The 26,592-nt window shown below is 37.5% G+C and overlaps 1 protein-coding gene and 1 pseudogene across 5 annotated transcripts in view; one reads left to right on the top strand and one right to left on the bottom strand.

Moving 5' to 3' along the window:
* Window positions 1-18,325, bottom strand: part of LOC135363645 (mitotic spindle assembly checkpoint protein MAD2A) — a 56,941-nt gene extending 38,616 nt beyond the window's left edge. For 2 of the 5 annotated variants that reach the window (XR_010409526.1, XM_064585010.1), the window contains exon 1: window positions 18,207-18,325. The gene's annotated coding sequence lies outside the window, so the exon portion shown is untranslated. The remainder of the gene's footprint in view (window positions 1-18,206) is intronic. The other 3 variants (XR_010409525.1, XM_064585011.1, XM_064585009.1) reach the window with 2 other exon arrangements.
* A 72-nt stretch (window positions 18,326-18,397) lies between these two features.
* Window positions 18,398-26,592, top strand: part of LOC135363646 (large ribosomal subunit protein eL39-like) — a 75,561-nt pseudogene continuing 67,366 nt past the window's right edge.

The raw sequence follows: 26,592 nt of genomic DNA, 5'->3' as shown, positions 1-26,592 counted from the left end.
TATTTTGATTGAAGTATATGAAGAAAACTCGGCTTCATACAAATGTACAGGAGGAAAACGGAGGGACATTTTACTAATTTTTTCAGATAATTGTGGGTATTCTTCTTTAATATTACTCCAAATCTCCACAAGTACTAGTTTGCTGAAGATCCCATGCAATGTGCAATCTGAAACTATATCACCAAACTTTTAATACCTTTGAAACTAGCCCCAAGAAGATTTCTAAAAGGAGTCTAATTTTTGCTTTAAAAAAATAAATTGTAATGTTGCAACAATAATAACACAACCCCAAGGTTAAGAGGGTAACATTTTAATATGCACCAAAGTTGTTTCCTAACAAACACTGCTCACATTTCTGAACCTGATTTCTTTTCTTTTTTTTTTTTAGATTCTATTTATTTGTCAGAGAGTGAGAGAGACAGAGAGAGTGAGCACACAAGCAGGGGGAGCAGCAGACACAGGGAGAAGCAGGCTCCCCGCTGAGCAAGGAACCTGATTCAGGGCTCCATCCCAGGACCTTGGGATCATGACCAGAGCTAAAGGCAGACACTTGACCAACTGAGCCACACAGGCATCCCTGAACCTGATTTCTTAATTCTTTAGGTGAATCAACTTTCACGTTTACTTTTATTGCATGGATGAGGTCTTAATGCCTTCGCTTTTTATCTTTTTTTGAGATAACTTTATCTCTATGTATTAAACAGATATGAGCTGCATGGGAATATCAATAAATGTTTGATCAATGGTTGTTGGCATGGTGATCTACTTTCCCAGATTTCTGTCTTCACAGTCAGTATACAAGAAAATAATTTCCAAATAAAACCTTTGCTTGAGCCCTGAGAACCAAAATATTGATTTCCAAAAGAAAATATTTGTTTCAGTGGTGAATTTGTATTCCAGAAATCAAAGCCAAACTACACATTTCCTTTTATGGCACTCATATAATATGTCACATATTATTAAAAATAATTTAGAATGTTCCCACACATTGTTTTGATGATGTCTCTTTTCCTTGTAAACATTGGTACAAAATGTTCTAACAATGAACTAATTATAAAAAAAAAAAAAAATCTTTTTTTTTCTTTAATCTTTAAAATCCCTTTTCTTTTAAAATTGATGTCTGGTTGTTTCCACTAGGAAATGTAGATGATACATTTTCATGTATTTTTTTTTTTTAATGATGAAAACAGTAATGTCACTCTTTGCTTGTGAGTCCAATAGCCACGCTAGAGGATTTCTGCAGATGTGGCTATCAATATATTCAAGACCCAAGGAAACCATCTTTTACCTTTCATACTCTCCCAGAATAGATAAGGTTCCCCTATTGTGCAATCTCATTTCTACAGCCTTGGATTTCCACACACTGCGCTCATTGTAGTTGATAATTATTTATTTGTACAATCAGTTGATTTTTTTATGCCTAATTTTAGCTAGGTTTTTATTTTTTTATTTATTTTTATTTTTTATTTTTTATTATGTTCAGTTAGCCAACATATAATACATCATTAGTTTTTGATGTAGTGTGCAAAGATTCATTAGTTGTGTATAACACCCAGTGCTCATTATAACACGTGCCCCCCTTAATACCCATCACCCTGTTACCCCATTCCCCACCCCCCTCCCTTCTGTAACCCTCAGTTTGTTTCCTGGAGTCCAGAATCTTTCATGGTTTGTCTCTCTCTCTGATTTCTTCCCATTCAGTTTTCCCTCCCTTCCCCTATGGTCCTCTGCACTATTCCTTATGTTCCACATAGGAGTGAAACCATATGATAATTGACTTTCTCTGCTTGACTTATTTCACTTAGCATAATCCCCTCAGTTCCATCCATGAGGCAAATGGTACGTATTCACCCTTTCTGATGGCTGAGTAATATTCCATTGTATATATGCAATAGGTTGATTAATAACTGTTTCTTTCACTACACTGTAAGCTCCAAGAAAGAAGGGTCTGAGCTGGCTTTTCTATTTTCTGCCCAGGACAAGGGCACAGTGTTGGGCACAGGTTAAGAACTCTGGAAAAGCTGCTGAATATATGACTAAATCAATGCTGTTGAACATTTGATGCACTTTAGATTCCCCAGAATATTTTCTTGAACCTTGTATATTTTGAGATTAGCCATCCTTCTTGAATTAGATTTTGTCATAAATCTCAGTTGCTTCTTTCTCACCTCCTTGACTATTCCTTTCTTATCTTCTTTCATGGTTTTTTTCCCCTTATGTATATATTTTATTATCTTTATTTTTTAAGTTTTTACTTAAATTTCAGTTAGCTAACATTCAGTGAATTATTAGTTTCAGGTGTACAATATAGTGGTTCAGCAATTCCATACATCACCCGGTGCTCAGCACGAGTACACTCTTTTTTCCCCATCACCTATTCCCCCCATCCCCCTGCCCCTCTGGGAACCATCAGTTTGTTCTTTATTATCAAGAGTCTGTTCCTTGGTTTGCATGGCTTTTTGTTTTAATTTCTAGCTCCTTAAGGTAAGCAGGAAGTTCTGTATTGTTCCTTACTATTTTTCTCTTTTTACCTACTTTCTCTCAATTAGCCATAACCTCTGTGATTCCCATAGTTAAATGTCCAATCCCAGTCTCTCCCTCAGACTGTTTCTGCATTTTCCAGGTATTCTCTGTACATTTCCAACCAGATGTCCATCTTTTTGCAGCTCACAGGCCTAGGACATCTTCCATACTATATCAGTGATCTCTTGTGCTCGCTTTGTGTACCAGGGAAGCACTGCTTTTCCAACTTTTGTGCTGCTTCCATCCGTGCTCTCACCGAGTCCTCTCAGGTCCAAGTTTTCATCCCAAATACCATCACACTAGCTCACGCCTTGACCATCTCATGTCTGTCCTTGTGATAGCCTTTCCACTCCTCCTTCTACATGCTGGTTTTCTTGGCTTTAATATATCCTGCACACTAGTATGGGAGTAGTCTTTCTAAATCACATAATAATTCCTTTTTAAAAACTTTCAGTCTGGGTTGCCTGAATGGCTCTGTCGGTTAAGTGTCTGCCTTTGGCTCAGGTCATGATCCTGGGGTCCTGGGATCGAGTCCCATGTCGGGCTCCCTGCTCAGCGGGGAGTCTGCTTCTCCCTCTGCTCCTCCCCACTGCTCACACTCTCTTTCTCTCAAATAAATAAATAAATAAAATCTTAAAAAAAAAAAACAACCTTTCAGTCTGACACTCTAGGTAGTCATAATTATCATCAAAGAACTCTCCGTAACTTTTCCCTCTGTTTCGCTCACCTTCTTCATCATTTATTTGCTGTGTAGGCAACAGAAACCTCCGGGATGCATTTGCATCTGCTGCTAAAGACTCTTTGACTGGAGTGGACCTTGTGAAAAGATGTAGCTTCCCCCACCCCCACGCATTCTGCAACCACATGGCTCTTATTCCAAGAAGAGTGACTATATACTTGAGTTCCCAGAGCTGGTGACACATATCTCAGAACCAAACCAGGCCCAGTTAGCAGCCACATGTTAAGGCCATGCCACATGTCTGCCTTTGGACCTTAAAATGAAGGCCTGAAGACTTGACTCAAAAACACTACAAAAGCTGCAAATATTATTACACCCCAAAATGCCTGAAAACACCTAATCCCTGCCTCAGCCACACCTGCAGGGTCAGCCAGAACTGTCAAGAGTCTCAAGTTACCTGCCAGACTCCATGCCCCACCCAGGACCAAAAGCCCACATAGCCCAACACACTAAATCTCCAGCCCTGATCAAAACACTGTGATTTCCGGGGCAATTTTGTCCCCTCCCTCATCCATCTCTTATTTATTTCTCAAGGTTTCCTGCCCATTTACCAAGGTGTTGGAGTTTGACTGGATCACTAAGTACTACTCTTTTGTCCTTACCCTAAGTCTGGAACCAATCCACAGACAGATGCAGGATTTTGAGAGAAGAAAATAATCACTTAATACATCACTTTTATTAAAGAGAAAGCTGCTTTCTAGAATCAGAGTATTCTAGCATAGTCCTTTTAAATTGAACTCTTAGCCTCTGGATTCCATATGTTCATTGAGTAGTATTTTTACTTTTCTTAACCCCCAAATTCAATGTGTTCTTCTCATAATATAAGCCTTCACTAATTGTTATTTATTCATTAATAAATTGTTATTTATTCATTAATCCACTTTTACCTAGATAAAATGACAGTTTGGATTTCTTACAATCCATGGCCAAATAGGTATGTGCACCTCCAATTTAGACAGGGTTACCCACTTTGCCACTGGCACAAGCCTCCCTCTCAGGGCAGATCCCTTTGTCCACCACAGAGAGCTGACCCCAAAGCAGACTTTCCAAGGTCAGGTTGCCACTGAGAGAGGAATGGCCCATATTGAACCACCCGGTTTGTTCTAAAATTTCCAATCCGGTAAGTCACTCCTTACCTGGTTGGAACAGAAGTCAGAAAGGTTACTGCAGTGGATAAACTTCCATGTGGAACCTGAAACCAGGTAAGTGGAGCTCCCCTCCCAGTAGATATATTCTCTATCCATATGTGAGAGGTAATTTCAGCACCCATCCCCCAATCTTAACTCTGGGTAATTAGCAAAAAAGCAGCTAATTCAGTAGATTAAGCAGTCCGCAGAGGAAAGTACCAGGAACACATCTAGTCTCATCCCTGAACAGAAATGATAATAGATGATGAAGATAACCTACTAGTCAGTGGAAAGGTTCAAATTTAAATAACAGAAGGTTTAGTTAGAAAGGACAAATCAAATTTATTGTTGTTTGACTTTCATTTTGTCTTCTCCAGTTTGAATTACTGAAAAAGAAATGGGAATGACCAGTTAGCATTCCTCATGCCACCAGGAAGCTTCCTGCCAAATTCTGTGGAAGCTTCCTGCCAAATTCTGTGGAAGCTAGGTATAACTTGGGGAAAATGTTCTTGTTTTGTTTTATGAGACATCAAGATATCTGTCTTCTATTATTTTTATTTTCTATAGAGATAATTTGAGAAGTGTTGAAGAATGAGAAACATGACAAAAAGAAGAATAACTGATTATATTTGGAAATAAATGTTGCAATTTAAAATACAGTGTGGTACATGATAAGATGTATTGATTTACATTTTTAAATAACTGACTGTGGGATTTGAAGTGATTGTAATATAGGAGGTAGAGAGAAAATTATATTATTGTGACTATAACCCAGTGCATTAAGAGCAAGAAATATCATAAAATTCCAAAATTAATTTGCCATATCGGATATATACAATATTCCTTCCCCCTCTTTTAAATTTGTGTTATTTAATAGATTGCTAATATGCTAGTTTAACTTAATGGGATTCCATTTTACTTCCTTTGTGAGTTTATTAGTTATAACTCTCTGCTATATTATTTTAGTGGTTATTTTAGGGTATATATTATACCTCTTTAACTTCTCACAGCCTACCTGTAAGTGATATTCTAATACTTTACATATAGAATAAGAACTTTAAAGTGTTCTTCCTTTATTTCCCTCTCTGTCTTTGTGGTATTGCTGTCATGCATTTTACTTATACATCCTTTTTTTTTTCCTTTCACTTATACATGTTATTAAGCCCCTTGGACCTTGTTATCATTTTTACTTTCAATAGTTGATTATATTTTTAAAATATTTAAGTAACAAGTTTAAACACTTGGGATGAGAGTGATCTAAGCAAAGCATAAGTGCAAAGTCCTGAAAGGGGAAAAAAGCTTGGTGTTATTCAATGTACAGTGTGATGAATACAGTGATGGGGGAGTGTGTCACAAAATGAGATCTCAGATAGAGGCAGGGGCCAAATTATTATGGGCCTGTGGACTTGGGTTACAAAATTTACATTTTATTCTAATTTGGATGCTAAACAGAGGATTTCTATTTTTAAAAGATCATTTGGGGGACGCTTGGCTGGCTCAGTCAGTAGAACTTGTGACTCTTGATCTCAGAGTTGTAAGTTTGAGGCCCACGTTGGGGATTATGGGAAGATTACACACAACACATATAAAATATAAATATAAATATAAAATATAAATACCATGATGTCCGGCATGTACTGGGCACTCAATAAATAGGAGTTATCATTCTTATCATGTTATTGTAGCCCATCACTGAACTTTCCCTGTCCCATGCTCTCTTCACAAACATATATCTCCACATGGCCACTAGAACTATCTTTATAAGTCACACATCACGTCAGTCCCTTGCTTAAGAAAACCCTCCAGTCCTGCTCATCGGTACAAACTTCATGGCACATATGAAGGACATTATTTGTCTTTGCATAGTCATTTCTCACATCATTCTTCTCCCAGTTACGCTTGGCTCTAGAGTAGTACTTCTCAAGTTTTCATGTGCTTACAGCTTTCCAGGGGATCTTATTAAAATGCAAACCCTGATTCTGGGGATCTGGGTGAGGCTTGAGGTTTGGCATTTCTAATAAACTCCCAGGGATGCTTTTCTGCTGGTCTGTGGATCACACTTTGAGAATCATAGCACTAGAGTACATCAAGTTCGGGCAAGGTTATTTTGGGTTTCTTTAAAAAAAAAAAAGTTGTGGGGCTTTTTTGGCTTAAACTATTGACCTTACATTTCTTTATGTAAAATAATCCTACCCTTCTTAAATTTTCTTCAGTGTTGTAGCTGGGCACCCACAACAACTATATAGCCATAACCTATCTATTAATTATTAACAGAGCAATATACCTTTGCCAGGTTGGAAAGCCTCAGGCTTTCTCTTAGCTAATGCCATGATAAAAATTTATAAATATTATACATACTGTGACTTATAATTTCATGATTTCTTTTAACTGTGCTACCAGAGGGTAACATGGTTAAAAAGTTTTTTGCCTGAAGCTGGTAAGGAATGAGAAAAAGAATGGAAATATAACTGCCTTTTTAACATTTAAATAAAATAAAGAATGGGAATGCTACTTAATTTATATTTTAATATCTATAGCCAAATCCCCACAAAAAGTTCATTTCAAACTTTTAAAAAAATCCTATTTGTCTAATGGAAAAATTTAGGAATCACACGGATGAAAAGTGTCTTCAGGGCATACATGTGTAATTACTTCCATTTCTCGAGAATACTTTAGCCTTTATGAAATTTTCTCAAAGAGAGAAATCAGGTTTGTCTTCTGCTTCTGGACAGATACACCCTCACACCACCAGTTACCAACCAGGGAAAATCTCTTTGGAGTCAATTAGAACTCCTCGCTTACACTGTAACATAGAATGGGAGCAATTCCTAAAATGGCCAAGCTGGAGATAATGTAGAGCTCTCAGCAGATTGGACAGCTCTGTTCTTGGCACTGAGGAATTGTGTTTTCCATATGCACAACTCTTGGTGTTACTGAGTTACTGATTTCAGTTAAGTTAGACTTTCAAATTTTAACTTACATAACATTAACACGTTTCCCTGAGAATCGACAGTTTTATGGAGACATTTCCTTGTCTGTTCTCATGAAGTTAAAAAAAAAAAAAAATCCACAGGGCATTCATTAACACTTCTAAAAGTGACAGGCTGTGTCTTTATGCCATTTTCATTTGCGCTGCTTCTGATCTTGCCATCACTAATTAAAAAGGGAGTTTAGGGTAATATAAACAATGCTTTTTGGCCATACTAGAAGCTATTTCTTGTCTGATAAAGAAGAAAAGTCCACAAGGCCTCTTGGACAAAGGATAAGGATATGTTCTTTATGGCTTGGCTCTCAAAAGGCCTATAGTCTATGATGTTTGAGGTCCCTTCCTTGGGAAACGTTCTTCTAGTGTAGCTTCTATTACTTATCATTCTGTTCTTCTATCTCAGCCTGGGAGGATACCCTTAAACCAATCATTTGGGAGGGAAGGTAGGATTTAAATTTGGCCTTGAAATAGGAATATAATTTTAATATAAGGAAGGAAGGTAGTTGGTTATGCTTGCTCAAGGAAAAATTGTCAGCTGAAGCCCCAAAGGTGGGGAGAAGTCAATAATATTTCAGGGACAGCTCAACGACCAGCTTTGTTGGATAGTAATAGATAATTGAAAAAGGAAACTTGAGACCAGATTGCTGAGAAACTTCAATTTGGAGCAAGTTGTTTGGACTTTATTCAGTATGTATTGATGTTAATAAAAAGTATTCCTAAATGGCAGGATGATCGTCATATTAAATTTGGATGGGCGTTAAGTTTGAGATATCCTGGGATGAGAGTGATGTTCCATCAGAAAGGAAAAGGAGGAAATAGTGTAGATGAAACAGCCTTGGCAAGCTGACTCCCATGTATATAGTTTGGTCCATGGAAAGGCATAAGCCTAAGTAACAAATGGGAAATTATAGTAACAGGAATCATTCTTTCTGCTGGAGAACAGCAATAAAGAATATTAAATAGCAATTTTGGAAGTCAGGAAAAACAGGGTGCATGTCTCCAAATCTCCAGATCCCCTGCCATTGGTGGACAAATTCAGAGTATACTAATCAGGTAAAGAAAAGGGCTTATCATAATTGAGGCAAAAGACTAGGGACCTCTTGTTATTTATTGAGGTTCAAGGCAGAATCCCAATTCTACAGTTTGTGTGTGGGGTGGTATGAAATAGGGTAAACATGGGCGCTGGAATTCTAGGCCAGTTATTTTGGCAGAATGTAGAGAGGGAGATAGAGCCAGACACTCAGTCTAATGGATTAGGCCAACAGGATCTGGCTACATGAACACCCCAGACTTATTCCTCACTCACTGGGCCCTGGGTTTGGTTGGTGATGAAGGAGGCTGTAGGTTGAGGAAATTCAGCTGTCAGTGATAGATCATTAGATCTGCAGAGGCCAGTCTGATAGCGGTATTGAGGTTTCAAACTGCTATGGGGCAGTCTTGTCAGACTGGTCAGGAAAAAAAAGAGAGGAGACACATATTGCAAGTGTCAGGAAAAAGAGAGGTGCCATCACCACAGATTATACAAATATTTAAAAAGATAATTAGGGAAGAAGACATACAAATGGCCAACAGATACATGCAAAGGTGTTCAACATCATTAATAATGAGGGATGTGAACCAAAACCACAATGACCTCACACTTGTTAGAATGGCTGTTATCAAAAGGACATGAAATAACAAGTGCTAGCAAGGATGTGGAGAAAGGGAACCCTCATGCGCTCTTGGTGGGAATATAAATTAGTGCAGCCATTTTGGAAAACAGTGTGGAAGTTCTTCAAAATATTGAAAATAGAACTACTCTATGATCCAGCAATTCTACTTCTGGGTATATATCTAAAGGAAATGAAACACTAACTTGAAAAGATTGATGTACCTCCATGTTCATTGCAGCATTATTTACAATAGCTAAGACATGAACATTTCCTAAGTATCTATCGATGGGTGAATAAAGAAGATGTGGTATATATATGTACTTTACATTCATTATATTACACACACACACTATATATATATAGTAATGGAATATTACTGAACTATATAAAAGAATGAAATCTTGCCATTTGCAACAACATAGATGACCATGAGGGCATTATGCTAAATGAAATAAGTCCAACAGAGAAAGACATATACTGTATGATTTCACTTAGATGGGGAATTAAAAAAATAAAAAAATTAAATCCATAAGTACATAGAACAGATTGGTGGTTGTCAGATGTTGAGGGTGCAGGTGGGGTATAGAAAAAATGGTTGAAAGAGGTCAAAAGATCTAAACTTCCAGTTATAAGATAAATAAACCCTGGGGATGTAATGTACAGGATGGTTACTATAGTTAACAATATTATACTGTATATTTGAAAGTTGCTAAGAGAGTAAATCTTAAAAGTTTTCATCCTAAGAGAAAAATTGTACCTAGGTACAGTGATGAATGTGAATTAAACTTATTGTGGTGATCATTTTACAATATATACATGTATCAAATCATTATGTTGTGTACTTATTTTTTTTTAATTTTTTTTTTCATTATGTTGTATACTTAGAACTAATACAATGTTATATGTCATTTTGATCTAAAAAAAGAAAGATAATAGGGGAATATTATGTATAATGTCATGTTAATAATTAAGGTAACTTAATTGGTATAGACAAATTTCTTGAAAGACATAAACTATCAAAGAAAATTTTTAAAAATCAATTACAGCAAACAATGAATCATGGAACACTACATCAAAAACTAATGATGTAATGTATGGTGATTAACATAATAAAAAAATCAGGGGCGCCTGGGTGGCTCAGTTGGTTAAGCGACTGCCTTCGGCTCAGGTCATGATCCTGGAGTCCCTGGATCGAGTCCCGCATCGGGCTCCCTGCTTGGCAGGGAGTCTGCTTCTCCCTCTGACCCTCCCCCTTCTCATGTGCTCTCTCTCATTCTCTCTCTCTCAAATAAATAAATAAAATCTTAAAAAAAAAATCAATTACAGCAGTATACAGAAGTGATAATATGTCATGACCAAGATAAACCCAGGAATGCAAGGTTAGTTTAATATTTGAAAATCTATCAATTTAATACCCAATGATAAGCTCAAATATATGCAGAAAAAGCATTTGACAAAATCCAACATCCATTCCTCATTAAAATCTTTCAGAAAGCTAGGATTAAAAGAGAGCTTCCTGAGCCTGCTAAAGAATTATAAAAAACCTTATTTAAAATTATACTCCATGATGAAAGACTGAGTATTTTCCTCTCTAAGACCAGGAACAAGTGAAGGTTGTATGCTTTCACCACTTATATTCAATATTGTACTCCCTCAAAATCCAAAGGCCTACAGATTGGAAAGGAAGAAGTAAAACTATCTTTATTGACAGATGGCAAGATTGTCTCTGTAGAAAATCCAATTGAATCTGCAAAAACTTATTCAAAGTAGTAAGTGAATTTTGCAAATTTGTAAGACACAAAATCAACACACAAAAAATCAATTGTAAAATGGCCTTTACCAGTAGAGTTTTGCTAAATTGAATTGTTTTAGGATTAGTTGAAAATCAAGTGCCTCCCTATGAGTATATATCACTTTTTCATGGATACCAAGTTGTTAATACCCACATAGAAACCAAAATCTAGTTTATTTTCTCTCTTGAGAAATTTATTGCTCGTCCTCTGAAACAGCAGTGATTGGAGTTATACTTAGGATTCTTCAACTCTTCAACTTTGTTCCATTTATTTGTTCTGTTCTTTATTTGTTCTACCTAATGCTATTTTACTGGCAAGTATATTACCTCACAAAAATCAAGGATCTTATCTGATGTGGGGATTCATAATGTTCTTCAACCTTTTGTTTTGTCTAACTTGCTTACTTCACTCAAATATTCTAAATTGCAATATTCTAGGATTTTTTATGTCAAGTATTTAGACGTAGAATAGAATTCCAAGAAGTAAATAAACATGTTATCTGCATCACATGATCCTTACCTCTAGACCAATTTGACACAGGTGGGCCTTAAAAAGTTGGTCCATTTCCAAGCCATCTCCTACACAAACATTGACGAAGAAACTGGTTTCGGTGTCAGTTATGGTCCATACGAGTGATTATGCTTAACTGACATTAAGAATGTTCCTTTTTTGTATTTCCATCCAAGCGGTCCGTAAGTACGTGACAGCCTATCTATGCATTTGAGTGAGAATAACACTGATTGATTTGGGTGTATTTTTAGGATGAGAGAGGAGGGTTTTTTTGTTTTTTTTGATGGAAATATTTCATATTGTGAAATGATGAAACATAGTAGAAAACATTGAGTCAAAGATATAAATACAAAATAAGCCATAAATCTACTTATTCTAAAATAGCTTTTTATGGCGCCTGGGAGGCTCAGTTGGTTAAGCGACTGCCTTCGGCTCGGGTCATGATCCTGGAGTCCCGGGATCGAGTCCCGCATCAGGCTCCCTGCTCGGCGGGGAGTCTGCTTCTCCCTCTGACCCTCCTCCCTCTCGTGCTCTCTGTCTCTCATTGTCTCTCTCGCAAATAAATAAATAAAATCTTTAAAAAACAAAAACAAAAACAAAATAAAATAAAATAGCTTTTTAGGTTCTTTGACACATGGGAAGTAAGAAACTAATGACAACCATTATTATATGGTAAAGTGTTATATAGTGAAGCAAAGATGTCCCATGTACTCCAGCTTTTTGATATTACCTACAGTTTTTTTCTATGTCCAAATGTAATAGATGAACTCCCATTTTAAGTATTGTGAGAGGCCTATTGCCTTACTCGGTATTTCTATTAATTCTTGGTTAGTGTGGATGATTTCCAGCCTGCTCTAAATTACTACTCTTGTATATTTCTCGATTCCTATTTGTAATTTTCCTTAGGTTCTGTCCTTTTCCTACTCTTCTTTCCTTTTTCTTTCCTTCCTTCCTTCCTTCCTTCCTTCCTTTCTTTCTCTTCTTTCCTAAGTATAGGACTCAGCCTTGGGTTTTTAGTTTCCCCAAGCTATACTACAACAAGGGTATTTATGTAAGTAGCATAGGTTTCATGGTTAATACAGGAGGATTAAACACAGAAAGAATTAAAAAAGCAAATTAAATCAGGACAGTAGTTCCTAAAAGTCCTCTCGCCATGTTGGCTACTAGAAATTTCTCATTAGCCATCTTTCTTCTCTGTTGTCATTTTTCTGAATTCCTTTTCTTCCCTCCCTCTGTTGGATGGTCCTGTCATCTCTAGTAATTCAAGTAACTGGTCACCATATCTCTATCATCTCTTGCCTATCAATGGAAAATGTGCACATCTTTTTGTAAACATTTGATCCGTCCAAGAAAATGCAAAAATCTTCTAGTAAGTAAAACAAACAAAAAGTAGTAGACATCTTTCATTTATTTCTCCCATATATTGGGATGTTGAGCAATTGGTGGAGCACATCACAGGCTGACTTGCTGGCTTGGTATCCAGTTGATAATACATATGGTTGTTCCGGCCATTGAGAGCAGTGCCATTCTCATTGATTGGTGTCTGTGCCCAGCACTTACAGATTTTGAATATCATCTCAAGCTAAATCTACTTTCCTATTTGAAATACAGGTACATGCTAATGTAATTTCATTTTTAGTGTTTCGTTGTTATTATATATATTTTTTCAGTTGACCCATTTTAGATTGCTTTTCTTTCATGCTTTTAACTAAAGATTCATAAAACTTATGTTTCTTAAAGAAGTAATAAACATACATGAAGAAAATGTCTAGTAAAACATATCGTTCACTCTTTACTTTTTTTCCTAATCCCCCTTTCTCAGAATCTAGTTGCAAATTATGTGATTTTCCCAGTGGCAAACAGATCAGAATTTAGCATGTAAAAACATTTTACATTTAAATTCTAAAAAATATTTTGCTATTTCTGTGTTTTTACTTTCTGGGATATTTGGTAAGTTTGAAAAAAAAAATATCAAAGCTGATCTGAGTTATTACCGCTATGAACGCTAAAAAACTAAAATTTCAGAGTACATAATATATTCCGGCATACTATTTGTTTAGATTCATCTTGTAGCTGATTTTCTCTGGTTTAAGTATAAACTTGCAAAAGTGAGCACAGCAATGCCTTAATCATATGTATCATACTAGTCTGACTTCTAGGATGTTTACTTCAAGAGTATTGCTTGGCTCGGTGTTTATAGCCTCAAAAAATTTGAATCTCATTTCTAGAAGTCAGTCTATAACTTGAAATAAGATGACAATATTTTCTCAAAACAAACAAACAAACAAACAACCCCAACAGAAAACACCATTTCCCTTAGATTTACTTATAACCTCCGAGAAGCAAGGACTTTGCTTGTTTGTTTGTTTTAAAAATCTTGGGAATGTGGGGATAGGATGAGTTCAGTTCTACATAAATTTAACAGGTCCGAAGACGTAAGTCCAAATAGATGGTTTTGCCTTAGCTGGTGAGGATGCCGGGGCTGCTTCCTTTGTTGGTGTTGACATCATTGAAGCAGTAGAAAGGCCACTGCTTTCCTTTTTAAAGTTCCAAATTCACCCTTTAGAGTAGGTTAACACTTTGCAAATGTCAGATTTACAGTTTCTGGTGAACAGCGAAGAAGGTCCAAGAGCCTGTAAGAAATTAGAGCTGAATGGTGAGCACAGCACCAGGTGTAGAGTCACTGAATCACTGGGTCGTACACCTGAAACTAATGGAACCGTGTGTCAACTTTACTTCCATGAGGGGAGGGGGTCAGAAATTAGAGCTGTAAATCAAATTTCTTTACTATATCTTAGCTCTTAAGATACATCATATTTCAAAGATTCTAACATTTACATTTCTTTTTACATTTTCACATTTCTGGAAACAGGTTGTGTCTTGTGGTTCTGATGTCCTTGTCATTGCTAGTCCACGTGCATAAAAACTTACAGTATGAATATCAGCAACTTGGAATAAAATTGCAGAGACGATACTGTAGGACCAGCACTCTTGATAGCATAGATGATAGTATTGTGTGGGAAACATGGTCATCCATGACTCTGAGTTGAACATGTTTGGAAATACTGGATTTGGGATGGGAGTAAGCTTTAGGAATACCCTAACCGATTTGTTTTGCTTATACTTTATAGTTTTTCTAAGATTTTATTTATTTATTTGAGAGAGCTCGAGCACACATGCACGTGAACAGGGAGCAGGGGGAGGGGCAAGGGTAGGGAGAGGGACAAGCAGACTCCTGCCCGAGCCTGGAGCTCAATCTGGGGCTGGATCCCATGAGCCCCAGACCATGACCTGAGCCCAAACCAAGAGTCCTCCGGATGCTTAACTGACTGAGCCACCCAGGCGCCCCTCTTATAGTTTCATTTTTATATAGATTCAAGCAGGGCATAAGATAAAAACCTATACCTCAGTAGGTATTATAAAGCTCTTTCAGTAAGTATGTAGTGAAAGTTCTGAGCTACAAAAAACACGTGTTATAACTTGTGTAGCTTTGTTTTTATTCCTTTCTTTGTGGTACATACAATAATGTCATCCTTGCAATCATTATGGTATTATGATTTTGAGGTGAACATAGATTATGAGATTTTAGAATTTTTGATTTGCTAATTTTAAAGAAGTTTTTACTGTTGCTATGTCTTTTAAAGTGGTGATATGAGTCATATATCAAAGGAGGCATTGAAGCATTTCTTTGAAAATAAAATTTTACAGGACTTAATCTATCCTTTCATTCTCATAATTAACATTCTTTTGGAGAACTACTAACAAATACGTTCTTTAAAAGTGAACTTCAAAGTCTAACTTTGGGCCATAAGTAAACTACTCTGCCTTGTTTATTATAGACAATCATCGTTGAGGGTTTTGAAGTTTAGTTTGGAAGAGGATTTAGCACTCTGCAAGTTTATATTTAAGATTGCAATATCGACTGATTGTCTTTCTGAGAATGTAATAGACATAATAAATTGCTTGCAACACTTAATATTTTCAGAGTGTTTGCCATTACCGTACTTGATGATTATTATTAAAAAAAATCTCTCTGATCCCCCCGTTCTGAAAAGGAAACCAAAATTACTTCTCAATCCCTTCACTGTCTACATATAATCTCTGATTTAATATCGCTAACCCGATACAGCAACACCTCATTTTCCCAGCATTGCTCAAGAAAAGTTTGTTCCATGCCAGTACACTTCCCAGATATCCGAAGAATATGCATTTAAATGACAAGCCTATTTTTTTTTTTTACTATTTCTGATAGAAATATTTCTACAACACACTGTTATTCTTATATAGAGAATACTGAAAAAAATCTCTAAAATTTTGTGCTTCGTGGCAATCTCAAGAGACTGCTTTATTCGTTGATGGGTCTTCAGCACACAGTAAAGAATGGAATAAGAGGAAGCAGTTAGTGGACGTGGACTACACTCAAAACTCAATGAACTTCTTTTTCGTAGAACACGGGGACTCATTTTTGCGAATATCAGTTACAGCAGATGGCGTGCTCCACCTGGCCCAGCAGGCTATGTGCACAACCTCGGCGCCCCCCCACCCCCACACCCCCACCTCCCGGGTTCGGTCACGGTGTAGGCGCAGGACTGCATATACTTTTCTCCAGAGGGCCGCGTCCATAATCTCAGTGCGCTATTTGAGAGTTCCAACGTATAATGAGTAATAATCGAATTAAGCATCACCTCACTCTAAGTTAGGAAACACGACTTTCTTCTTTCTAGTCATGGCACAACTATTCACTTAGCCATCCAATTTTGAAATCTTGGCATAGTCTCTGATTTTTTCTGTTTCCATCTTCCAGCTAGGTCAGTTGTACTGCTGCTTTTCTCTTTATGTCTCTACTATTAACACCCTTTTGACTTTTACTTTGTATTTCTTACCCTATTACTGCTTTTACCTAGAATATTCTAGTTTGTCATATGCTTGATCTTTAGGCCTCCAGTCTCTTCAATTTCCAGTGTATTAGGTACAGAACTGACTGATCTTTATCAACGAGAGGTGTTTCCCGTTCAAAAATCTCCAGTGGTTCCCTACTTTTGTTAAAAAAAATTTTTTTAACCAAATAATGAAAGACAATTACCAGCAGAGGCTGAGTTCTGTTGGGTCACATATGGATAAAAGGATATATAATTGTTTTGACATTAAGCACGACAATCCCTTCTGATCAATCACCTGTATGGCAATCTGCTCTAACATCTCCTTGGTCTTTAGGATTGAATGTATCGAATACATCAATTTTCATTTCCAGGATAAATTATTGGAAAATCTCTACACACTCTTCTGAAACCGTTCAAGAGATTCGTTGATGTTTTGAAATTTATCTACAAATACTGAGGACATACCTGGACATTTTTTGAGCAACTCGATATATCACTGAATTTTTTTGAAGTCCTTGATACTTTAAAAAATATATATTTAAAAAATTTTACCCCACTTTATTGAGAGAGAATTGACATATAACATTGTGTAAGTTTAATGTATACAGGGTGTTGATTTAATAAACTTGTGTATTACAAAATGATTATGACTAAGTCATAATCCTATGGCTAACTCCTCTGTCCTGTCACATAATTACCATTTCTTTTTTGTAGTGAGAACATTTAAGAGTTACTCTTTTACCAACTTTAAAGTGTATTATTAGCTATAATAATATAAATATAAATAAACATATATAATACAAAGTATTATTAGCTGTAATCACCATGTTATACATTAGAGCCCCAGAACTTGTTAATCTTAGTTTTTTTCAAAATTTTATTTTTTTATTTGAGAGAGACAGAGATAGCGAGAGAGAGCAAGAGCGAGGAGAGAGGGAGAAGCAGGCTCCCTGGCAGGCTCCCCACTGAGCAGGGAGCCCAATGCCGGGACCCCGGGATCATGACCTGAGCCAAAGGCAAATGCTTAACCCACTGAGCCACGCAGGTGCCCCTGAACTTGCTAATCCTGTAACTGGAAGTTTATACCCTTTAATCAATTATCTTTGCATATCTCCCACTTCTAAGCTACTGATAACCACCATTTTGGATACTTCTCAGCGTGTATTCATTCTTATACTTAGTTGTTTGTCACAAGTTTAACTGAGATGGTATTATGTGCCAATGTGCCCAGTGTCATAGATGTGATGGTACACAAACACAGGATTTTTATCTTTATCTAAACTATGGACTACTAGCTTTCTTCACCATTTGGTGTTGAAATTTACGTTTTCTTTGCATATTCTATTTGTAGAATTTGAAGATCATTTTCCTGGCTGGAGAAAAAGAAATTCTAATGTTTGTTAGCAAATTGCTCTCTTCCCCAAGCAGTACGGTTCTTTTCCTGCCTTGTCTTTTCTCATTGCCTAAAATATGATGGAAGAGTATTTTATATTGTCCTAAGTATTTTTCACAAGTCTCGGCTCATTTTGAACGTAGCACTTTTGACACTGATTTAAAACATACTATATATACGGCTGTGCATGTTTTTTAACTTCACAGTATCTCGTATTTTTCCATTTAATTAAATATATTTTGAAAACATAATATTTAATGTCTGTTTAATAGTCCATCTTATTTAACTATCCCATATTTTGGGCTATTTGGTTTGAGTCCAGGTTTTTTTTTTTGGTTGTTCTGCAACTTTAAATAATGCTTCTATGAACATCCTGGTACATAATTCTTTGCCTGTGCTTCTGATGATTTCCTTATGTTGTACTCTTGCCTCCAAATACTGTCCATGTCTTGGGCCCAGGGACTAAGCAGACTGGCTGTTTTTCCAATCTATGTCCAGTGAATATATTTTTTACTCAATGATCTTTAGAACTCTTTTGATGGCTGACCAGATGGAGTGTTGCCCAGTGTGCCGCAAGATCTTCCATAAACCCCTTTAACTTACCCCTTGCAGCAGGCTAGGACCCCTGTAAGGCCTGGAGAAGGAAGAGAGGGGCCTACACAGCTTCCCCGCTGCTGACGGTAGGACACATAAACTCTAGTGCCCTTTCCCGGGGCCGCGCCTTGTGAGTGCGTGCGTGCGCGAGAATGCGTGCGTGCGTGCGCGGGAATGCGTGCGTGCGCGAGAATGCGTGCGGGCGTGCGCGAGAATGCGTGCGTGCGTGCGCGTGTGCGTGAGTGCACGCCGCGGTGGGGAGAGCTGAACTATTGCTGCTTGCCACAGATTGAATTGTGTCTCCCTCCCACACCAATTCGTAGGTTAAAGTTACAGCCCCTGATGGGAGGGTATTTGAATATAGGGCATTTGGGGAGTGATTAGATTTAGATGAAGTCATGAGGGTGAGGCCCTCGTGATGGGATTGGTACCCTCATAGGAAGAGCCACGAGAGACCTTGCTTTCCCCTCTCTCTGCCATGTGAGGACAGCAAGAAGACAGCATCTGCAGCCGGGAAGAGATCTCTAACCGGGACCCCAATCGGCCCACACCTTGATTTTGGACTTCCCAGCCTTCAAAACGTGAGAAAATAAATTTCTGTTAAGTCACCCAGTCTGTGGTATTTGTTATGGTGGCGCACCCTAACATACTGTTTAAGTCAATTTGTTTATGATTCCCTATGAGTTGGGAAAATGGTGATACACAGATGTTTTAAACTGCTAGTGAAGATTAGCCTAAAAAAGCCTGAAACTCCAAAGCCAAAAGCTTAGTCAACTAGAGTAAAATATTTGGACTCATTTTTATTAGTATTTTTTTAGTGTTGCTACTTTTTTCTTATTTCTTCCCCATTTTCTTTATGTAGTATTTTATAGATGTTTAAACTAGGTAAACCATACATGCTATTTCAACTTCAATCTCTATCGGTTTTATCCTATAGTTCAAATCAGGAAAGAATAGACTGATAATCATTTCAAAGAGGGTCTTTTTAAAAGGCATACATCCAGTCATTATATAGACTATTTTCAATTCTTGCTAACCAAAAAAAAAAAAAAAAAAAAAAAAAATTTGAATGCGGAACATTCTTTTTAGCTCCTCCTTTTGGTTAACACTTCCTGTTAAATTATAATATTACAATTTTTCATTCTTACGAATTTTCTATAATGTTTCTGTTTTGTTTGCTTCGTGATTGAGAAGGAAGTTATTCACGTAGAACCATGTTTCTGGCTCCTTGTGGCATGGAGTTTTCTTCTCCATGTTGACTGTTTTGCCTCATTAGGCATGCTGTTGTAAAGGAATTGTTGGACGTAATTCATACCAGGAAATAGTTCTCTTATGTGGCCGCTGTATGTTGCAGGGAGGTAGGAGTGGAGAGATCTGCCTGGCTGTAAGTTTTCCTTTAGAATGTGTGAAGAGCCCTCAGGTGCTGTTGAAAGTGAAGGATAGGACTACTCTCAGGAAAACAAAGGTTTTATTACATTTTCTCATGTAATGAGGATATCCAGAGGCGGGGGGGGGGGGGGGGGGGGGAGGCAGTAAAAGTCGCACATGTAGTGCCATGTGCCAACAAGAGAAGTGACTGACCAAACAGAAAAAAGTCCCCAGTGGGTCTCCGCTAGCCTATGTTTATTTCCTTATTCAGCTTTTGGATCTTTCAGAGAGGAAATCAAACACCCTGACTCACACCAAACAAGTACATGTCCCTGGAGTCTGTGTGTGTCCCCCCCTGTGAATCCGACTATTTTCAAATAAACAGAGTAGGCTGTAACGGTAGGAAATTAAACCTTGACTGGCCAAATATCACTGGAGATTATGGCAGTTATGTGAGTTCAATATGGATATCTATTTGGTGTGATTCAGTAGGGATCTAAGAGTTGATACCAAAACAGATGCTCCTAAATTCTTGGGTATTTTTATTACGTGAAAAAGTCTGATAGACTTAAGATAAACTATCATGCTAGTAGGACAGTCAACAGCATCTGTGTTCCTCTGGCATGGCAAGCTAATGGAGTTGCCAGGGATGGAGGTGAAGAAAAGTCTTGGCTCCTATATTTTCCAGAATATGGAAGCAGCAGGATTTCTGAAGATGCCAGGTTAAACATTTGGGTATACCTTACATGTCTGAGAAAATAAGGAGCACATTCAGGATTCTACTGGATGGGTTCTATGAACTCAGCTCCATAAATAAAGATCTTTCATTTTATTAGCCACCCTTCACTCCTACGCTGGGATGAAGATGAATTTTTTAAACTTTTTTTTTTTTTTTAAAGATTTTATTTATTTATTTGACAGAGAAAGACACAGCGAGAGAGGGAACACAAGCAGGGGGAGTGGGAGAGGGAGAAGCAGACTCCCTGCCGAGCAGGCAGCCCGATGCGGGACTCGATCCCGGGACTCCAGGATCATGACCTGAGCCGAAGGCAGTCGCTTAACCAACTGAGCCACCCAGGCGCCCCTAAACTTTTTTTATTTTTCAATTCTACCAGAGTGCCCAAGATACTTTGGGCACTCAATGAGAAGTCTGATGGGTGGCGTGCCTACTTGTATTTGTTCTAACTGGCTTCAGTAGCAATTACGTCGAAATAAGTGTGGATGAGATGACAATTCTAATCTAATTTAACTGGACACGCACCAAATCCAACTTCTCGGTTCTCAGTGTAAAAAAGCAACTTGTGACTGCTATGACAAAATGCAGCTTGTTCTCCTGACCACTTGATTGTTTTCTCTAAAAGAAGATTCATTCTTGGGACACCTGGGTGGCACAGTTGGTTAAGCACCTGCCTCTGGCTCAGGTCATGATCCTTATCCCTCTCCCTGCTGCTCCCCCCCGCTTGTGCTCTCTCTCTCTGACAAATAAATAAATAAAACCTTAAAAAAAAAGAATATTAATTCTCAATGAAATATAATAGGAGGTGGGCTCTTTCTAGTTCCCTGCGCTTTGGCTGAGACCGCAGAGGTGGTGTATACACTTACATAGTTAACTAAGGGCAGTTCTCAGATTGAAACATGGATGCAGACATTCTCAATCAAGTCCCCAAGCTATGGAACACCATCAGTTACTTTTTTGTATACACTTGTCCTACTTTACTTAAGAAAGCACATCCTTTAAGCTCTGGATCTCAACTGTTTCTAGAAAAGTGCTGTTTTATTCTAATATCCCGTGTAAATCTGGATGTTCTTTTTATGTGTAATTCTGGAATGGTTTAGGTAGGAGAGCCCTTGGTCTTTCACTTGAGTGCCATGCCTTACTGTCTCTGAAGGTTATGGGTCTCTATCAGGATAAACAGGCATTTGAGTCATGGTGGCGGGCAGGATATTTAAAGTTCCTTTCCATGGGAGTCACTTTGAATTTGAAGTCTAACCTGAAATGTCTTCACTGGTGCCCAGCACCATGACAGTTTCTGTGTAACAGCAGGAAACCCGCAGGAGACAGCAATGATGGGCGATATCATTTCGATGCTTGGTGACCACATCATTCAGTGTCCCTGTTCGCATTATGAAGAAGACACTGGAAGATGCACAGCATCTATGTGCCCTTCCTTAGGTAGAAAAAAAACCTGAGAAAATGACTGATAGAACAGTTTTAGAAATAGAGTCTGGGGCTATGTCTGGACAGTAAAAGGAGCAGGTAAGGAGGCTTATATTTCAAGATTCGGGAGACAGTTTGGAATGATCAATATGAGCAGCAAGAGGCGCTTACATAGAGAAGCGACATTCTAGATTTTTTGTTCCAGGGTCAAGCTAAATCTTTTATCAGATAGAGAGAAGCTAGGTCCCACACAAGAACAGATCCCAGGGGGGTAAGTGAAATCTGCATCAGGGAGCTGAATAGGCATCCATGTGTACCAAGAAAAACAGGGTAAAAGTAAGCAAGGGTGGCTCTGAGAAACTTGTCAGAGGGTGAGCTGCTTTGCCGATTACTTTTGTTGGTGGGAGATGCTCCCATAGTGAGGTGAGCAGACCACTCTGATGTAACGACTTTTCACATTCATTTTGATACAGTTATTTTGCCTGAGAAAAAATTTCATAACGTAGCTTTGGTGAAGCCACATCAAAATGACTCTGAAAATATGAAAATTCCAGCTTTTTATTAGCAAAAGGTATCCCTTCTATTTATTCTATCCCTATTCCATGCTTTACTTACAAGACAATTTTTACTTCCTCCTTTCCTAATTGTTTCATTTTTAAGCTTTTTATAGCCACGTTTTACCTGTCTTTCAAATCTCCAACATGTTTTATGTTGTAGAAGTAAGATGTGCTTCTGGAGGCAAATAAATAAACACAAAAATATATATATATTACTTTATAATAAAGAAGTGAAAATTCTCTGATCCTCTCCATTCCCACCTCCTAGACTTAACCACCATTAATAATTTACTGCAAACATCCCAAGGAGAGTCAGGAAACATTTCTTGTACAGCAGTGAAAAAGTTTTCTTTAAGTCCTCAGGAGATAACCCACTAGTCAAGTCTTTAGTAAGATGCTCTGCTGCAGCAGTATGTACAAATAATTAAAATTTGATTGAAATTTTGGCTGAGGCACTAAGATAAAAGGTTTATGAGAATTAAAGATGGAGAGGAAGATTTTGAGAGGGGGCTACTTGGGTGCTGTTAACTCTCCTAACCCACAGTGGGCAGGATGGAGATGTTTGCCCCTTCCTACTCAGTCAGTAGAGAAGAGCTTTGAAAAAACCATTTGAGTTTCAGCCATCTGCTGGTCATGGCAGACCAGGTAGGGTCTGACCCGTGCCTGAGCAAGCCAGTGGGTGAGGGATCAAGTCTGATAAGTTGGATGAAGATGTCCTAGATGACTTGGGTTAGTATATGCAATTGCTTTTCAAGATGATATGAAAAGTAATGAATAATACCACATTCTTGATTTAGAAATTAAATACAGAAGCTGCATTTTATTTACTTTTTAAATTAAATTTTATTTATTTATTTAGTTAGTTTTGCTTTTCTACTACCAGGTATCTTATCTTTTGACTATTTCTCTGAGGTAATAGGGAAAACTCTTAATAGGGGAAAAACCTATGTGGTTTTAAAAATTCACTTTCAAAAGGAATTTTTGATCTGTGAAACTTAACACTTTTAGTTTTGTTTGAAAATGTAACATTTATGTTCCAGAATAAGGGGAAATAAAAATGTATGTACACACCAGTACGCTCTTAAATAATTTTAAATAGAATGCCATTTCATATCATATACATTTTCTTTTCCACGAAATTTACAAATTTAGTTTGAAGAAAAAATATGTTGAGACTACATTATAAGTCATTGAATTGAACATTTAAAATAGGCAAATTTTACTGTATATAATTTATACTTTAATAAAGCTGTTTTAAAAATGCATTCCCTGGAAAAAAATCTGTTAAAAGTTATTAGAGTGGAATAATGTGAGTTCCTGAAGCATAATTCAGAAGTGCTATTAAATGTGTGCTCATGATATTCATATGTGAAAACCTTGATAATCAAGTCTACAAAATATAAAATTTTCTCTTGCTTTGGGTCTACACTAATCATTTATGTTTGCTGTCTTTTATGTTTACTTTCCCACTGATTTGACATCGAATCTTAGCACATTACATTTAGAAACTGAGCAATCGTTTTTAAAAATATACGTTCTGTGCTTGCCAGATGGATTTGGAAGCTCTCCCAGTAATGCTTTCATTGTCATAACCCACTTCACAGTTCCATCATGAATGAGGTCATTAGGGAATGACATCATTTTCAATACCTCCCAGATTGCAAAATTAAAAAAAAATACAATAACCCTTGTATTTATTTGTTTCTCTTAGCATTATCATGTCCTAAGTTAAGCAAGACAATTCCTAAATCACACACAAATATATGTGTGTGTGCACATTCACACACATGCACAAACACACAGTGCAACTTAAAATCATGTAACTGGAGGAATTTCTAAGGACATATTTGGTCGTGGGTGGTCATGAAGTGCTAAACGTTCAGAAAGAAAGGGTATTTAAAGGTAAACCAACAGGAAGAGGCCACCAAGATTGGGTGGATACATCCAGAGGGGAAGGAAGAAAGCACTTAGGAGCTTTTCTGCCTTTTTTCCTCCATCAGGAGATTATATAGAAAGTTGCTGCTCTCTTTAGAAAGAGGAATTATGTAACAAGAGTCCCCAACCCTCATTTATTTAGGCACTTATACAGCCATATATTCAACATATGTTTGTGATATATATAATGTGTAACACATAGAATAACCATTGGGTATACAGTTGTGAAGAAGTTAGGTATGGACTCTGCTCTCATGGAGCTAAAATTCTACTTGGAGAGACAGTCAATCATTACCAATTACAGACATAATGTAAAATTTTCAAGTATGGTCAGCATTATGAAAAAGAAATACGTGTTTCTATCAAAGGTCACATCAGAAGGTCATAAACTGCCAGGGGTCATGACAATCTTCCCTTGGCTTAGCTTTCTAAGGAATTAATTACATGAGGAAGTGTGGTGTGTGGAGGAGAATGCTCTAGGAAGAAGAACCTCATGTCCATTGTTCTTGAGACAGAAACGAACATCCTGTTCTGTTCTTAAGTTGATGGGACAGAACTCTGAAGTTGGGAAGGGAAAAGCAGTTCTCTGTCTCCAAAATATTTCCTTTACAGAAAAACAGACTTGGATAAAAAGATGTCTTCCTGTAAAATCAAACATATTTTAAAAGGATGAAATCAATTACATCTTAGATTGAATTATTTTTGAAAGTAAACAACATCATTATATACTTAGATCCTTAGACAGTGGTTTGGGAGTGAAGGGGGTGAGGGCCATGGTGGAACTATGTTGCTTACCTACTCAAAATCAGCAGGTTGGCATGATGGTGGGGACCACTTAAAGATTCGAGCCCATGCTTTGGTAACGTTAGATGATTTAATAGCGTTCAACAAACAGCTACAAAATGTCTGTTATATCCCAGTCACTGGCTGGCCTCAGAGGCCTTGGCATGTCTTACTGCAGTGCCCATATCGGTAATGACAGTGATGGTCGTAAGGACACGAATGAACAGCAATGACGAGATTTGACCTCTGAACTTGTTTCCTGTTGGGTGGCCCTGGTCTTCAGATGTGTGCCAGAGATCATTGCAAATAAGAGTCTTAGAGTCTCAGCTGTGTTGAGCTGCCCTGATGGAGATAAGAGAAAGGGAGGTTTTCTGACACAGAAAAAGAACCTCCTAAACAGTGCCTATGGATGATAGAAATTTAAAGCAAGACTCAATACCATTTTTTAAAACCATGGGCTGTTTCTGAAGCTCCATTGATGATTGGCTTTTCTGGGAAAGTGGCATGAGTGTATGGTCTTATTTTTACTGTTTTCATTGGGGATGTTTGCATCATACAAAAAAATCATATTAAAAATCATTTGAATCATTTGAAGAAGTTGCTAGCCTATACATCGAGTAGGTTGTATTACTGCTCATAATTATACATGGTACCCACGCCTCATAAGCAGTTTATGCCTCCCAGCCCTTGGCCTTGGGACTTGCCTGCTACCTGTTGCGGGGAGTATATATGCTCCCTTCTTTGCCATTGATTTTGGATTTAACCATGTCATTTTTTTCTCACCATTGGAATGTGAACAGATACGACTATACTACATCCAATTAGAAGCTTTAAAGGAAGTTCTGAGAATTGGCTCAGCCTCTTGCTTTTCTTCTTAGCCTCTAAAATGGTATGCTGCACCACACGCAGCTTTCAACCTCAGCCTGGGTCTTCAAGAAAGACCCATGGAGCTGAGCCAACTAGAGCCAACATAGCTGCATCTGTCCAATAGCTGCCTCTATGAAACATTAACAAGAACGAAATGCTTATTTTTGAAGGCTCATGAGATTTTTACAGCTGTTAGGCAGCGAAGTTGAAAAGTACAGAATTTGATACTTAGAAGTGGAGTGTTACCATAATACAAACTTAAAATATGTAGCCTAGATTTTAGGGCCTAAACAGCTAACAGTTAGCAAACTTACTGGAGGTTGGAATATTGGTGACACATTTTATGCAGGAGCAAAACATTTGGTAAAGCTGTCACCTGAGATAACTTGGAAGGCAAACACTTACATAATAATGTACCCAGAGCTTTCTGTAAAGAGGATTTGAAATGTTACTAAGGTGAATTGGTTGTTAAGAGCTGCATTTGATATGGTAATACAAGAAGGAGAATGAACTCAAACATTAAGTGACTTTAACCTAAAGGATGACAAGGAGACTAAATTGCTGAGGAAGTCCAGGACTTACAGGTTAGAAAATCAAACTGTTCCTCATCTCTAACCAGTTAAAAGATTAAGTACTGTGAGCCGCCAAGGCTAATTAAGACGCAGATTAAGACTCAGTTTAGGGACAAAGACCAAATTACTGGCTTGTGCACAAAACCTGATTGGAT

This window comes from Mirounga angustirostris, unplaced genomic scaffold (genome assembly GCF_029215605.1).
Source record: "Mirounga angustirostris isolate CCGP_5_RB_7025 unplaced genomic scaffold, mMirAng1.0.hap1 SCAF_2, whole genome shotgun sequence".
In the NCBI taxonomy this organism is placed as follows: Eukaryota; Metazoa; Chordata; class Mammalia; order Carnivora; family Phocidae; genus Mirounga; species Mirounga angustirostris.
This window is presented reverse-complemented; position numbering and strand designations above follow the sequence as displayed.